Genomic DNA, 16996 nt, shown 5'->3' with positions numbered 1-16996 from the left:
TTAAAGATGTTGAGGTGGGAACATCTGACTTGCATGACAAACAAAGAGTTGGATGTCCTATGACAGCAACCACCGAGTTTCACAAGAAAAAGGTTGACAGATTGATTCAGGATGATCGTCGTATCACTCAGAGAGAAATTTCAAGCATAATTGGCACTTCACAAGAACGTGTGGGTCACATTATTGCTTAGCTTGGCTATTGGAAGATCTGTGCATGATGGGTACTGTGAGACGCTGGTTGCGGAAACAGAGTGTCGACTTCTTCCATGACGGCTTCAGAAAACTTGTTCATCATTGGCAGAAATGTATCCAATTGTCTGGTGATTATGTGGAAAAGTGAATAGTGGTAGTTAAAGAGCACATTCTAAGGATTATTTCTGTGTTTGATTTATTAAAATATTCCCATCCAAACACAAGTAATGAAGGTGGAAGCATTACTTTTCATTCAACCCTCATATTAAGAAAGGGGTCCCTTCCTGCACCTTCTCCCTCTTTACTCCACAGCCAAAGCCTAATTTTGTAGCCAGCTCTGTGGCCAGGCACACAAGACTCCCAGGGGTAATCACTCAGACCAAGCCGGGGAAAACAGATCCCATATACCCCAGCAAGGGATTCAGTGCACTAGTGAGTACAGTACTTGTTGATTGGAGCTTTGCTAAAGAGTGCATTGTCCAAATAAACATAACTCTCCACAAACTTGGAAGGGCAAGTTTCTAACATGTTTCAGAAGTTTTGTGGGGATCTGGAATACAGACACAAATACGGACCTGGAGTCCCTTGTCTGCTTGGGTTGCAAGGATCAGAGAGTGGAAAAGAGTACTCTTTGGACTATGACTCCACCCATTCCAGTCAGCATGATCACTGAGAGCTGTCATTCCAAAAGCACCTTTCCGAGGTTCTGGTCAGGAAAAGACACCCTACACTGTTGAGTGTGGGAAGGAAAACTTGTATCTCAAGATAGTCAGGTCTGTCCTGCTTCTCTGCCTTCTGCATGTATCATTGCTGAGTCTTTCCCCCAAGAAAACTACGGGGAAAGGAGTGAAGCTGATACTTTGAAGTGCTGCTGTCCTACTGGATCTCTTTGGTTATGTTCTAGATCAGTGGTTCTCAACTTGTGGGTCCCCAGATGTTTTTGCCTTCAGCTCCCAGAAATCCCAACAGCTGGTAAAATGGTTGGGATTTCTGGGAGTTGTATGCCAAAACACCTGGGGACTCACAGACTGAGAACCACTGTTCTAGGTAGCATTGAGATGGAAACAGGAAAAGCTGAATCCCCGGGTGTCTACAAAAGGATGGCAAAATGAAGAACATGATGGGTTTCATTCTTTTTCTTTGATAACCTTTTCCACTTTAGACTATTATTCATTCCATCCAGTTTTTGTTCTCTTTAGTTAAGTTTGTTGCACAGCAAGATGCCTTCTGTTTCTGAATTTCACTAGAATAAAACAACTGTGGTTCCAATGGTAATAGTTGGGAGCCAATTTCTAACAAACTGTCAAAACACCTGAATAAAATCACTATAAAAAGGGCACAGTAACACAACTGCAAAAAAAAAAGGAACAACTACCGTGTTTCCCCGAAAATAAGACAGTGTCTTGTATTATTTTTTGCTCCCAAAGATGTGCTAGGTCTTATTTTTAGGGGATGTCTTATTTTTCCATGAAGAATAATTCACATTTATTGTTGAACAAAAAATGAATATTTATTATATACTGTACAGTAGTTGTCATCACAAACCAGCATAACCAAACTAGACAAACTATGACTCCTGTCAAAAATTTCTTGTTGCTACATAAATATAAATAATATAACAATTTAATATATTATTACCATTATTTCCATGTACAACCAGTATGTACATTTACCGATCCTGCAAGTTCTGGTGCTTTGTTTGGCGGGCGCTGGGCATGCTTCCAAACAAAAACTTTGCTAGGTCTTACTTTCGGGGGAGGCCTTATATTTAGCAATTCAGCAAAACCTCTACCAGGTCTTATTTTCTGGGGATGTCTTATTTTAGGGGAAACAGGGTACTGGAACATCCTACATTATCCAGTGATATCTCATGGCTGCATAGATTCTTGGATAGTCTCTGAACCTCTTGATAAACTCTGAAAGCAAGAATATTAATTATAATACAGTGGGCTCTTGTGATCTGCTTATGTTTGGTTCAAGGAACTACATGTATATCGAAATCCATAGATATTCAAATTTCACTATATACAATGATGTTACTTATATAAAATGGCAAAATCAAGGTTTTGGACCTTTTTGGGGTGTTACAGGTTGAATATCCTTTATCCAAAATGCTTGAGGCCAGAAGTATTTGGTTCCCCCCTCTGTCAAATTTTGAAATTCTTACATATGCATGAGATATCTTGGAGATGGGACCCAAGTCTAAACATGCACACCGTTTATGTTTTGTATACGACTTATACACATAGTGTGAAGGTAATGTTATACACCATAATTTAATAATTGTGTGCATGAAAAAGGTATATATATACACTAAACCACAAGAAAGCAAAGGTATTACAGTAGGCTCCCGGTTAACCAGCACCCATGGGGATTGGTAGATACCAGATAAATGTAGTTTCTAATTGCTTGAGTATTACTATTAAAAATCAGACTAACTATACTCCATATTATATCATACCATAAACTCTGTATTGAACGTGATATTAATATTGAGGTACAGTAAAAGCAAATAAAGACAAAGACAAACTTCATGTAACACAGTTTTGCTGTCTAAACAACTTTCTGAATGCAGTATGCAGTTTTAGTTAAATGGCAGCCAATACACTTTTAAATCTTTTAAAACTTCACTAACATAATTTAATGTTTAACATAATTTAAGCTTAAATTATGGTGGCGCAGCGGGTTAAACCGCTGAACTGCTGGACTTGCTGACCGAAAGGTTGCTGGTTCAAATCCGGGAAGTGGAGTGAGCTCCCACTATTAGCCCCAGCTTCTGCCAACCTAGCAGTTCAAAAGCATGCAAATGTGAGTAGATAAATAGGTATCGCTTTGGCAGGATGGTAACAGCGCTCCATGCAGTAGTGCCGGCCACATGACCTTGGAAGCATCTACAGACAACGCCAGCTCTTTGGCTTAGAAATGGAGATGAGCACCAACCCCCAGAGTTGGACACGACTAGACTTAATGTCAGGGGAAACCTTTACCTTTACCCTAAGCTTAAACTTACATTTCTGCTAAAATGTTTTATTTTAATTTCTTATTTGAAGTATTATTTCTTTGGGGAGTTTTTTTTGCCAGTTGCTTAAGATGTTTGGTTGCATGAGTTCCAGTTAACTAAGAGTCTTTTGCATTATCTCAGCTACTCACATTTTGGAGTATTCTGGATAAAGGATGCTCTTAACCTGTATTTTCAAGCCTGGATGGTTGAATTTGTGGATACGGGAACCATGGAAACGGAGCATTGACTGTAGTTTCAATTACACTGTGTAATATGATATTTGTTCCTGGGTTATAAATGTCATTTCCTAATTGGTTCTATCATAAAAACATGGAAAAAGTTTATTAAATAGCAAAAAAAATGTTTTGTACTCTGCACAAAAGATTTAAAATGGTACATTGAAAGGTCTAAAATGGCAGTTTCTGAATTATAACAACTACTTTCAAAGTAAGTACAGTACCATACTATTAAACAGGAAATAGCACTTTCAAACCAGGAACATAATTTTTTTCCAATTTTGTTACATAGTGTTGTTTAACCGCCTGGGCAGCATTTCCCCCTTTTGGCCACTAGAGGGGGATCGGCAGGAACAATGTATTTTGGTAGGTAAGCAGTAAAAATGACAATTTAACTTGTGAGTAAGAGCAGAGGGGGCACAACAGGTTAAACCCTTGTGCCGACTGAACTGCTGACTTGAAGGTTGGGTCGCTGGCCTGAAGGTTGCCAGTTCGAATCAGCGAGAACGTGGTGAGCTCCCATCTGTCAGCTCTTGCTTGCAGAGGCATGAGAGAAGCCACATCCGGGTGTCCCCTGGACAACGTCTCCGTAGACAGCACCAGAAGCAACTTGCAGTATGTTTTCAAGTCACTCAAGATTAAAAAAAAAACTTGTGCGTACAGTTCCGATACAGAGATTTAGAGAACACACGCTGCCCAGAAATGAACATACTTGGCTCACTTGCCCCTGGAAGAAGATATGAGGCAGCCGAGAGAAGCAAAAAGGGAAGATCAATCTTGGATAGCCAGTTAATTTTAAATTATGAATTTTAAATTGGCATTTATTGGTGTGAATGATTTTAATGTGTTTAAGTCTTATATTTGTGTCTTTTAATATATGTGTTTCAGTGGTTTTGTGTTTTTAATCTATGTATCTTAGCTATGTTGAGCCTTGTCTTGAGGTTTGAGAAGAGGCCAATAAGAATTGTTATTATTATTTAACCCCTCCCAGTACTGTCACAACATGAAGCTATTTTGAAACCTTTCCCGAGGGAGGGAGGGCAGAAAGATCCGTAGCCTTCTCTGCTAAAGAGTACTGGTGCCTCATCAAACTACAACTCCCAGGATTCCATAGCATTGAGACAACTGCACTGAGCCATGGCAATAAAAGTGATATCAAACTGCATTCATTCTACAGTGTAGATGCATCCCTGACCTGTAGAAGGCGAAAGAGTCCCACAGTGCAGTGAAAGCTTAACCAGTGTGGATTGATGTCGTAACACCATTTTAACTTCCATAGGTCAGTGCTATAGAATCATGGGGGTTGTAATTTGGTGAGGCACCAGCACTTTGACAAAAAAAAAGCCAAAAAAGAGGTTGCAGAACTACAGCTTCCGTGATTCTATAGCCAAGCAGGAAAACACAATCATACCGCTCCTGACAGATGCCCATCCAGTTTCTGCTTAAGAACCTCCAGAGAAGGAGAGAATGGATGTGGGCACAGGACCTCCAGTGAGTTTTCTTGCAATTGACTGGCTCCCACAAACACACCACTGGAAAGCATAAACCAACGGGATGCTTCCATGCCCAAAGTGGCTCAGATGACCACAGTTGCATCTACAATGTAGAATGAATGCAGTTTGGCCTCAGTCTAAGTGACATGTCTCAATTCTATGGAATCCTGGGAGTTGTAGTTTGGCAAAGCACCAGTTCTCTTTGGCAGAGAAGACTAAAGATCTTGCAAAACTACAGCTCCCACAATTCCAGAGCATGGGGCTACTTATTTACTTACTGTATTTTTACCCCGCTCGACGTCAACCCTGAAGAGGACTCAGGACAGCTTCCAAATTGGCAATAATTTAATGCAGCATTGTTAGACCTTGGACTTATATGAACAAAACTGTTTCTGATGACCATGTGAAAGCTCAATTTGTGCAAAATCCACAGACTCCATTGCCAGGGTATGTATTTCCTATGGATAAGAAGAGACACCTAACATTTCAACCCATATGGTTCAGCAGATTTCCCTGGTTAGTCTACTAAATTCATGTACAAGGAGCGCTCTGTAAGTAATGTGTAGTGTTTGGAGAAGTTGAGGGGAAAGGTGTTCATCGTAAGCATGGTACATTGGTTGCTAATACAAGTCTTCAATAGACACCAAAAAACAGAATATCATTAGAACAACTTGTGTTTGGCTGAAAACCTCTTGCTAATTCACAGTGAAAAACATTTCGATGTAACCCATCAACATGATAAAGGAAACACTAAGAAGTCATCGGGAAGAGAGAACAAGCTTGTTTTCTGCTCCTTGGAGGCTAGAGTGCAGAACAATGGCCTGAAACTACAGGAAAGGAGATTCCACCTGAACATGAGGAAGAACTTCCTCACTGTGAGAGCTGTTTGGCAGTGGAACTTTCTGCCCCGGAGTGTGGTGGAGGCTCCTTCTTTGGAGGCTTTTAAGCAGAGGTTGGATGGCCATCTGTCAGGGGTGCTTTGAATGCGATTTTCCTGCTTCTTGGCAGGGGGTCGGACTGGATGGCCCACGAGATCTCTTCCAACTCTATGATTCTAAGAAGAAAACAGAAAGAAACTTCTGCCAGTTGGGGAAAGTATTATCCTTTGTGGCCAACATGAACTGGCTGGAAGAGGGAGCAATGATTCAGGACTGATTATTACCCATGAAGAACCTTTGCACAATGGTGGCAATTTCAGGGCCTTGTTGAGATCTCAAAAGTCATCTCAGGGGGGAAAAAAGGTTTAACCTTGTTATGTAATGAAAAATCAAAATGCATAGTCCATTGCCATAGAAAGAAGATACGTGTGCCACACAGATGAACAATAAAGAACCAGTGGTTTATTCTTCTTAAATCTAGAACAAAATATGTACAATGTGCTCAGTTGCATCAACTCACATTGTGTCCTTTTATGAGGGATTTAAAATAGTCTTTCCTTTGTCCATGTGGATAAATTCCTTCCAGCAGCTCAAGAACCAAGTTGTTGTTGTTGTTTATTCGTTAAGTCGCTTCCGATACTTCATGGCTTCATGGACCAGCCCACGCCAGAGCTCCCTGTTGGCTGTCGCCACCTCCAGCTCCTTCAAGATCAAGCCAGTCACTTCAAGGATACCATCCATCCATCTTGCCCTTGGTCGGCCCCTCTTCCTTTTCCTTCCATTTTCCCCAGCACCATTCTCTTCTCCAAGCTTTCCTGTCTTCTTATTATGTGGCCAAAGTACTTCATTTTTGCCTCTAATATCCTTCCCTTCAGTGAGCAGCCGGGCATTATTTCCTGGAGTATGGACTGCGGTCCAAGGCACTCTCGGAAATTTCCTCCAAAATCACAATTAAAAAGTGTCTATCTTCCTTCGCTCAGCCTTCCTTATGGTCCAGCTCTCGCATTCATTGGTTACCATGGAGAATAGCATTGCTTTACCTTTGTTGCCAGTGTGATGTCTCTGCTCTTCACTATTTTATCGAGGGTGATCATTGCTCTCCTCCCAAGAAGCAAATATCTTCTTCTTTCTTTTTTTTTGGATAATTTTTATTCAATTTTTAAAGAAGCAAACATCTTCTGATTTCCTGGCTGCAATCTGTGTCTGAAGTAATCTTTGTGCCTAGAAATATAAAGTCTGTCACTGCCTTCACATTTTCTCCCTCTATTTGCCAGTTATCAATCAGTCTGGCTGCCATAATCTTGGTTTTCTTGATGTTTAACTGCAGCCCAGCTTTTTCACTTTCTTCTTTCACCTTGATGATAAGGCTCCTCAGCTCTTCCTCACTTTCAGCCATCAGAGTGGTATCATCTGCATACCTAAGGTTGTTAATGTTTCTTCCAGAAATTTTAACTCCAGCCTTGGATTTGTCAAGCTCTGCACGTCGCATGATGTGTTCTGTGTACAAGTTGAATAGGGAGGGTGAAAATATGCAGCCCTGCCGTACTCCTTTCCCAATCTGGAACCAGTCTGTTGTTCCGTGGTCTGTTCTTACTTTGGCTACTTGGTCTTTATACAGATTCCTAAAGAGACAGACAAGGTGACTTGGTATCCCCAGAGTACCAAGAACGTGATGTCTCTACTCTTCACTTTACTGCGTCTACAGTAATATTTGTGCCTAGAAATACAAAGTCTGTCATTGCCTTTGCATTTTATCCCTCTGTTTGCCAGTTATCAGTCAGTCTGGTTGCCATAATCTTGGTGTTCTGTAGTCTGTTAAAACCTTCAAACCAGGGGTCCTCTAATGTTTTAAATGTTGGGATGGCTGGTTCACAGTCCCCCAGTCAGTTTGGGGGGGGGGGGGGCTGTAGTTTGAAAAAGACCATTATGGAATTCCTATGCACACGACACACATCTTATTTGTAGTGCAAAAAAGAACATGAAAGAACACAATATTTAATATGAAGAACAATTTTAACCAACATAAATTTACCAGTACTTACTCACTTATCCAAGCTTCTGAATTATCCAAGCCATTTTTGTAGTCAATGTTTTCAATATATCATGATATTTTGGTGCTAAATTCGTAAATACAGTAATTACTACATAGCATTACTGTGTATTGAACTACTTTTTCCTGTCAAATTTGTTGTATAACATGATGTTTTGGTGCTTAATTTGTAAAATCATAACCTAATTTGATGTTTAATAGGCTTTTCCTTAATCCCTCCTTATTATCCAAGATATTCGCTTCTGCCGGCCCTTTTAGCTTGGATAAGTTAGACTCTACTGTATTTCAATGGGAAGTGTTGGCCTGCTTTTGGCTGATGAGATAGTCAAGTTAATGAGAACTGTTGCTGCTGTGTGCCTTCAAGTATACAAGTTTAGGGCGGGGGGGGGGGGAGATCAAATGACCTTGGAGGGCCGCATCCCGCTCATGGGCCTTAGTTTGGGGACCCCTGCTTCAAACCCTGTCTCTCTCTATGCTTCTTTCTTCCAACTAAGCACCTGCTTAGCTCAAGCCTGAACGAAATTGCAACAGTATTAAAAACTCCCAGGCTTAACAGCTCTCCAGACATGGCTCAAGCAATCAGCTTCGTGCATCTTATTTTGCAGTTGGCACACACACATATTAACTGATTTCTTACATGTCGTAACAAGCCCCTCACATTTTTTTGTTTCTGGCTATCAGCGTGTAAGTAACCATACGCCGGCTGTTGGCAATGAGTGTGCCCCCCCCCCCCCGCAATGGGGTAGAAGCAGCCCCCCAAGAGGCGTCGTTCCGGTGGGCAAAGTTTCTCCGGCGTCCTGCAAAAGGAGGCCAGGTCCCGAAAAGCTCCTCCCCGCGAGGCTCCAGCCAAGCCCGGCCTCGAAGGGGGCGAGAGAGAGGAGGAGGAGGAGGCGGCGCTTGGAGGCGGAGCAGCAGCAGGAGCAGAAGGAAGAGGGCCGGGCAGAGGCGCAGTCGGGTCCTTTCTGGGAGCAAGGAAAGGAGGAAGGAAGGAGGGAAGGGAGCGAGAAAGCGGGCGAGCACCATGCCTCAGCCCCCTCCGCCTTGACCAAGCCTCCCTTTCTCGCTCGCTCGCCCGCCCGCAGACCTCCTCGGGAGGCCACGGTGAGTGCCGCCTCCTCCTCCTCTTCCCCCTTCTTCCTTCGCCTACCTCGCCTTTTGTTTTGTGCTGTTCTCTTTCTTCTCTCTGAGCCGAGGGAAAGTTTGAAAAGGCGGGCGAGCGGGCAGGGTCAGAAAGGAGCGCCTCCCACGCCCCCTTGGCTTTGTTTTGGCCAAGCACAGGCAGAGCAGCGTCTCCCTCCCTCCACTCCCAATTCTTCTCCCCACAAGGTGCTCCCCAGGGTCTCCTTCATTGTTGCTCCCCCCCTCTCTCTGTGTGTCTCCCTTTCTTTCTCTCCCGTCTTGTCTTTCTCTCTCTGCCTTCTCCTCTGTCTCCCTATTTTTCTGTGCCTTCCTCTCTTTGTGTCTCTCTCTCTCTGTCTTCCCCTCTTTCTCTCTCAGTTTCTGTGACTCCCCCTCTTTGTGCCTCCTTTTCTTTGCATCTCTTTGTATCTTTCTCGCTTTCTGTGGCTTTGACCCCTTCGACGCTGCCCTATAATACATATGGTCAATGTGGACTCACATAATGCAGATTAAACTGCATTGAGGAGTCCCCAATGCTGCAGCAGGTTAAGCCACTGAGCTATTGAACTTGCTGACCAAAAGGCTGGCAGTTCGAATTCGGGGAGCAGGATGAGCACCCGCTGTTAGCCCCAGCTTCTGCCAACCTAGCATTTAGAAAACATTCAAATGTGAGTAGATTAATAGGTACCGCTTCTGTGGGAAGATAATTGCGCTCCATTCAGTCATGCCGGCTACATGACCTTGGAGGTGTCAATGGACAACGGCAGCACTTTGTCTTAGAAATGGAGATAGGCACCAACCTCCAGAGTCAGATATGACTAGGCTTAACATCAGGTTAAACCTTTACCTTTACCTAAACTGCATTGAACTGAATTACATGAATCTACATTGCCATATAATTCAGTTCAACTGTGACTTTGACCCCTACATTGCCCTATAATGCACTATATGGTCAATGTGGACACATATGCAGACTGAACTGAATTACGTGAGTCTACATTGCCATATAATCCAGTTCAACTGTGGCTTTGACCCCTTCTACGCTGCACCATATTGCAAATTGAACTGCATTATGTGGTCAATGTGGACTCATATAATGCAGATTGAACTATACTGAACTGAATTAATATGTGTCTACATTGCCATATAATCCAGTTCAATCTGCATTATAATGGCAGTGTGGATGGGTCTTTCTGTCTCACTTCCTCTCTGTGATTCTCTCTCTCTGCCTTTCTCTTACTGGTAGGTCCCTTCCACACAGCCATATAACACATAATATCGAACCAGATTAACCCACAATATCTGCTTTGAACTGGAATATCTGACTCCCATATATCCCAGTTCAAAGCAGATAATGTGGGAGCTGTGTTTCAGTCTTTCTGTCCCTCTATTCCTGTGTCTCCCTCCCTTTCTCTCTCTCTGTTTCTGGGCCCTTCTATCCCTACCTGGGATCTGATCCCAGGTTTTCTGCTTTATATGATCATATGAGTTCGCACTGCAAGATAATTTGGGATAATCAGAAAACCTGGGCCTGTCTGGAAGAGCCCTCGCTCTAGGTGCACCTACACTGTAGAATGAATGCAGTTTGGCCTTACTTCCATTGCCAGGGCTCAATGCTGTGGAAGCCTGGCAACTGTGGTTTGACAAGGTCTTGGACTTTCTCTGCCCAAATAGTGCTGGTGTCTCTCCAAACTACAAACTCCCAGGATTTCCTAGCACTGAGTCAGAATAGTTGAAGTGGTGTTCAACTGCATTCATCCTGCATGCATCCCCTAAAGCAGGGGTCCCCAAACTAAGGCCCGGGGGCCGGATGCGGCCCTCCAAGGTCATTTACCTGGCCCCTGCCCTCAGTTTTATAATATAATATTTTTATATCAGTTTTAATAATATATTATTTTAATAATATAATATATTGTATATACATATACTATTGATAATAATATTATCATGTTATACAATATAATACTAATAATGCCATATAATAATATTAAATATATGTTATATATTACAGTATAGTGGTATAGTTCAATATGATGATATATAATGCTAATATTGTGCTACGCTAATAATATAATATATTGTATGTACATACAGCTCTCCGAGTCCCCTTTGGGGTGAGAAGGGTGGGATATAAATGTAGTAAATAAATGTAGTAAATGAATAAATAAATAATTTTTGACTTAGGCTCGCCCAAAGTCTGATATGACTTGAAGGCACACAACAACAACAATCCTAATTAACTTGACTATATCATTGGCTAGAAGCAGGCCCACACTTCCCATTGAAATCCTGATAGGCTTATGTTGGTTAAAATTGTTTTCATTTTTACATATTGTATTGTTCTTTCATTGTTGTTGTTGTTGTTGTTTTGCATTACAAATAAGACATTTGCAGTGGACATAGGAATTTGTTGGATTTTTTTTTTCAAATGATAATTTGGCCCTTCAACAGTCCGAAGGATTGTGGACCGGCCCTCTGCTTTAAAAGTTTGAGGACCCCTGCCCTAAAGGAAGAGAAAGTGGCAGCATTGTTCTTGTTCAAAAAAGTTTTGTGAGGTCTTTAGCCTTTTCTTCTCAAGAGTGCTGGTGCCTTACCAAACTGCAACTCCCGGGATCCCATAGCATTTTGCCATCCCAGTTAAAAGTGGTACCAAACTGCATTTATTCTTTGATGTAGATGCTCTTTCTCTCTGATCCATAACTATCTAGTTCTTAATCTTTTAAAGGGAAGGCACGCCTCTTAATGTCTGCTTCTGCTTCTTCCCCTGACAGGATCTTAGCCATGACTTGCAAGGAGTGCATCTGTCTGCCAGCCTGCCTATGCACCTTTGGGTTGCCTGTCAATTTATGGTGACCTTCTACATTGCATAGGGTTTTCTTAAGCAAGGAATACTCTGAGGTGCCTTCCTCTGATTGTCACCACGTTTTCCTGATTTTTCTTAGTTTTTGTGATCAGGCAAAACCTGGTGTCTTCTGGATACTTAGGTAACTTTTGGGAAGACGTGTGCATTGCCGTATGATAACCCAATGAATTTCATATGTTTGTCTTATAGTGCAGTTGGCTAGTCCCTCCTAACGCAACATAGTTTTCCATAACTGGTATTTGTTGGCAGTCTTCCATTCAAGTGCTAACCAGAGCTGGTCCTGCTTAGCTATCAAGATCTACAAGTAGCCATGATGTAGGCTTAGCCTTATTTAAATGGGTTTTACAATTTCCTCTTCTCCGATCTCTTGCCCCCCAAATGAAGACCTCTTAACCTTTTCTACTCTGTTGGGAAGTGGAAAGAGGAAGCAGGTTGCAAGTTGTTAAACTATGACAGGGAAAGGAAGTCTACTGTCTTCATGCTTTGGTGTTATTAGGAATGTAGGAGGCTGCCATATCCAACGGATGCCCCATTTACACTGCCATTATAATGCAGATTGAAGTGCATTATATGGTCAGTGTAGATACATAAAATGACCATATAATACAGTTCAGTTCGCATTATAATGGCAGTGTAAATGGGGCATTAGAGTTCTTCACTCTCGGAATGGGAAACTATGATATACTTCTGGAATTGTTGTAAAAGGGCTGCTATTGTTCTGGACCAGTGATCATGTTGAGGCTAATGGGAATTGAAGCCAAACATGCTCTGGAAGGCCACAGGCTCCATATTTTTGGTCTGTATTAATTGGTAGCAGTACTCATTAGTTTCAAGTAAGAGGCTTTCCTGGCCTTAGAGATGTTGAGTATTGAATTTGGCAACATCTAAATACAGTGCAGAGGGCCTTTCCTTGTTAAAAGTAGTAGTAGTGTAGCACCATCCTTTGCTAGCCCTTCATAGTTGTCCGTGTCCATTCTGAAATTCTGGCCATTGGTATTTTGAACCCTCTGATGGAGCAGATTGAAATGGGATTTTAATTTTTGTGGTTGTTTTAGTAGGATTGTATGCTTTTGTTTTATGATGTTTGACTATGTTGTATTGTCTCCTTTTGGCAATTGAATGTCTTGCCTTGTTGGAAACTGCTCTGAGTCCTCTCGGGGAGATAGGGCGGTATATAAATAAATAAATAAATAATAATAATAATAATTATTATTATTGCAAGGGGCGCCTTATAGCACTTTTTAAAAAGCTAATCCAACCCACTCAAACCCTGTGATTTGCACAACTCTCCCATTCACACTTTTGCTTGAAACTCACGAGTCCTTTCAGAAACGGTCCTCCCAAGACAAAGGTGGGACAGAGTAATTGTAATTTCTCCATATGAGACATATTCACTGAGTTTGGATTGTATCATATAAAAGGTTAATGCTGATACATTTGTGAGTCATAAGAGTAAGTCTAGTTGGAAATTCCCATCTCCCTTATTAATAACATCTTGAATTCTTAAGTTAATAGAAGTCTCCAGTTAATTATTTCTTATTCATGCCAAGTTTGTGTACTTCTTTCTGGTGAATGAATTATTGCTGAAATTAAATGACATCCTCATTTTTAAAAAAGCCAAGAAGTAGAATCATGTTTTGGAAAATGTGTGCCTTCAGGTTGTTTCTGACTTATGGCTACCTTAAAGCAAATCTATCACAGTGTTTTCTTGGCAAGATTTGTTCAGAGTTGCAGAGCTTTTGCAACTCTGAGGCTTGAAAGAGTGTGACTTGCTGAAGGTCACCCAGTGAGTTATCACGGTTAAGCAGGGATTCACACCTTTGCCTCCAGAGTCATCGTTCAGTGCTCAAATCACACTGGCAGGCATAGAAAGACTTTACAAAAGCCATTAAACTAAATAAAGGGCAATTTTATATATGAGTTTTTGAATTGCTTTTCCAGAGCAAGGTATGAGCGTGCTCGGCATGACACATGGATTGAAAACTCTACTAGCCTTGATTTAATCTCTATGTTTATAGTGTTCAGTCTGCTGTACAGAGTACTATTGGCAGCAAGGATGAAGAAATGAGTTTTACAATGTTCATGCTATATGCTCTATAGTCTGTTTATATTAAAAGAGCTAGCATAAAGCAATTTTCAACGGGAAGATTGTGGCTAAAGTCAGCAAACTAATAATTGACATTACAGTCTAAGTCTACTTTTAAAGCAGAGATCTAAATAATACATGCTTTGCAAGTGATGGCAGTGGAATCAGTCCTTATTAAAGATATTCAGATGACCCCCCCCCCCCAAATGTGGAATTATTTGAAATGGGATGTAATAAATATGGAATTTATTTATCGGAAGTGGTTTGTATATAGGACAGCAGTGCTTAGCTAGTCAGTCAAAATTTGCTTTAAGAATACTCTGATTTTTTAAAAAACTATATTATTTCTATGCTTGGATAAATACTCTGATAAATTACACTATGTAACAAAATTTATTAAAAATCTGTTCCTGGTTTGAAAATGTTATTTCCTGTTTAATTGTGTGGCACTTACTTTGAAAGTAGTTGTTATATTCCAGAAACTTCATTTTTGTGGCTGCCTCTATGTTGAATTAGTTGAGACTCTCTGAGATATTCATTGAAAAATTATAGCAAAATCAAAATATGTTGTAGGATGCCCTGCAAAAACAAAGTTTTTGCAGTTGATAATCTTTTTCATGTTTTAGTATAAAACTAAAACATTATAGGTGTTATAGGTGATTTATGCCATCTAAAGAGATATTGTGCCTTCTTTCTCTTCAGCAGGAGAGAGTACCTTTCCTATACACACATACATTGTAGATGTAGGCCATCATTTTAAAACACGCTTCCTCAGATTGAGTATCCAAGTATGATGGGACTTCATCCATCATTCTTGATGACTGGTAATATTGCATTGATATTAAGAAGGGCTAGTAATCCAACATTATTTGGAATCTGAGAATAATACTGCTGCTCTTTTGCTTCACAAATATTGATTTAATTAAATTGATTGACAAAAATCAAACTGATAACTTGTCAACCAGGATTTCTTCTGTTCTGTGTTAGGTCCATCACAGCACTATCGTAATTATGTAATTACTACCAGCAAAGAAGTTTTTTTTAGTTCTGTAGTTGTACTACACATGGGAGTCCTTTTTCCTGCTGTGTTGAATTTGCTAGACGGCCAGTGCATTTTTGTGGGATTAAATTAGTCACTGGATTTCTGCAGCTGCTCTTGTCTTTTTGTTGTGAAATTTCTGATTAAAAACCTGATACGGATAACCCCACTGGTATTTTCTCATATCAGATAAGGTTTTGTGGTTGATCTCCCTCCCTTCCCCTTCATGGCCATGACTTGGGATAGTGATCTATCCATGTTAATGGTTATGGGAGACTCATTAGTTTGAACTTGTAGTTTCAACCAGCTTTTATGCTTGCATTCTTAAATAATGAGGCAGTTAGTTGACTATGGCAATTATTTAAAGAGAAAATATACTTTTTCATTCCTGTCCACTAAGTCCAAACACCTCTTAAATACCAATACGTTTTTACTGATAAGAGGAAAATGAGCATGAAATAAACATGTGTTGTTGACCATGCATTTAATTAGTATTCCCATTTGTATTAAATTTAATTCAGTAGGTCACAATCACTCCAAATCACACACACATATATACACACTAGCTGTGCCCGGCCACGCGTTGCTGTGGCGAAGTATGGTGGTATGGGAAATAAAGTATTGAGGAATTGGTGGTAGTTAAGGTAAAGGGTAAAGGTTTTCCCCAGACATTAAGTCCAGTCGTGTCTGACTCTGGAGGTTGGTGCTCATCTCCATTTCTAAGCCGAAGAGCCAGCGTTGTCCGTAGACTCCTCCAAGGTCATGTGGGATGACTACATGGAGCGGCGTTACCTTCCTGCCGGAGCAGTACCTATTGATGCACTCACATTTGCATGTTTTCGAACTTCTGGGTTGGCAGAAGCTGGGGCTAACAGTGGGGGCTCTCTCCGCTCCCCCAATTCAAACATGTGGCCTTTCTGTCCAGAAGTTCAGCAGCTCAGCGCTTTAACACGCTGCGCCATCAGGGGATATTATTTCCTAAAGGTTGTGAATATACAATATTTCTGATTGGTTTTTTTTGTTTGTTGGAGGCAAGTATGAATGCTGCAATTAGGAAAAATGATTAGGATGTAATGGCCTTGCAGCTTTAAAGCCTGGCTGTTTCCTCCCTGAGTGAATTTTTTGTTGGGAGGTGTTAGCTGGCCCTGATTGTTTCCTGTCTGGAATTCCCTTGTTTTCAGAGTGATGTTGTTTGCGATATTTTATGTGCTTCTACTGTCTGTGGCCCTGAGAAAACAGAGGATTTTCCAGACTTTGATGATGGGAATACTTTGTTGGGAGGTGTTAGCTGGCCCTGATTGTTTCCTGTCTGGAATTCCCTTGTTTTCAGAGTGGTGTTGTTTGCGATATTTTATGTGCTTCTACTGTCTGTGGCCCTGAGAAAACAGGATTTGCCAGACTTTGATGATGGGAATACTTTGTTGGGAGGTGTTAGCTGGCCCCGATTGTTTCCTGTGTGGAATTCCCCTGTTTATTTACTGTCCTGGTTTTAGAGATTATATTGTTCTGCATTATTCTATCCCAGTAATTATTTCATATTAAAGAAGAATCTCACTTATCCAACATTCGCTTATACAATGTTCTGGATTATCCAACGCAGTCTGCCTTTTCATAATCAATGTTTTTGTAGTCAGTGTTTTCAATTCATTGTGATATTTTAGTGGTAAATTTGTAAATACAGTACAGTAGAGTCTCACTTATCCAACATAAACGGGCCGGCAGAACGTTGGATAAGCGAATATGTTGGATAATGAGGAATTAAGGATAACCCTATTAAACATCAAATTAAGTTATGATTTTACAAATTAAGCACCAAAACATCATGTTAGATAACAAATTTGTCAGAAAAAGTAGTTCAGTACACAGTAATGCTATATAGTAATTACTGTATTTATGAATTTAGCACCAAAATATCACGATATATTGAAAGCATTGACTACAAAAATGCGTTGGATAATCCAGAATGTTGGATAAGCGAGTGTTGGATAAGTGAGACTACTGTAAATACTACATAGCATTACTGCGCATGGAACTACTTT

The 16996-nt window shown here is 40.8% G+C and overlaps 1 protein-coding gene across 2 annotated transcripts in view; it reads left to right on the top strand.

Moving 5' to 3' along the window:
- The window catches only part of cemip2 (cell migration inducing hyaluronidase 2), an 81704-nt gene that overhangs the window by 2056 nt on the left and 62652 nt on the right, over window positions 1–16996 (top strand). Inside the window, exon 1 of one of the 2 annotated variants that reach the window (XM_003216483.4) lies at window positions 8728–8951. The exons of the other annotated variant lie outside the window; for it this stretch is intronic. The gene's annotated coding sequence lies outside the window, so the exon portion shown is untranslated. Of the gene's footprint in view, window positions 1–8727; window positions 8952–16996 lie in introns of those variants that run through there. 2 annotated transcript variants of the gene reach the window in all.

Source organism: Anolis carolinensis, chromosome 2 (assembly GCF_035594765.1).
Source record: "Anolis carolinensis isolate JA03-04 chromosome 2, rAnoCar3.1.pri, whole genome shotgun sequence".
NCBI lineage: Eukaryota > Metazoa > Chordata > Lepidosauria > Squamata > Dactyloidae > Anolis > Anolis carolinensis.
This window is presented reverse-complemented; position numbering and strand designations above follow the sequence as displayed.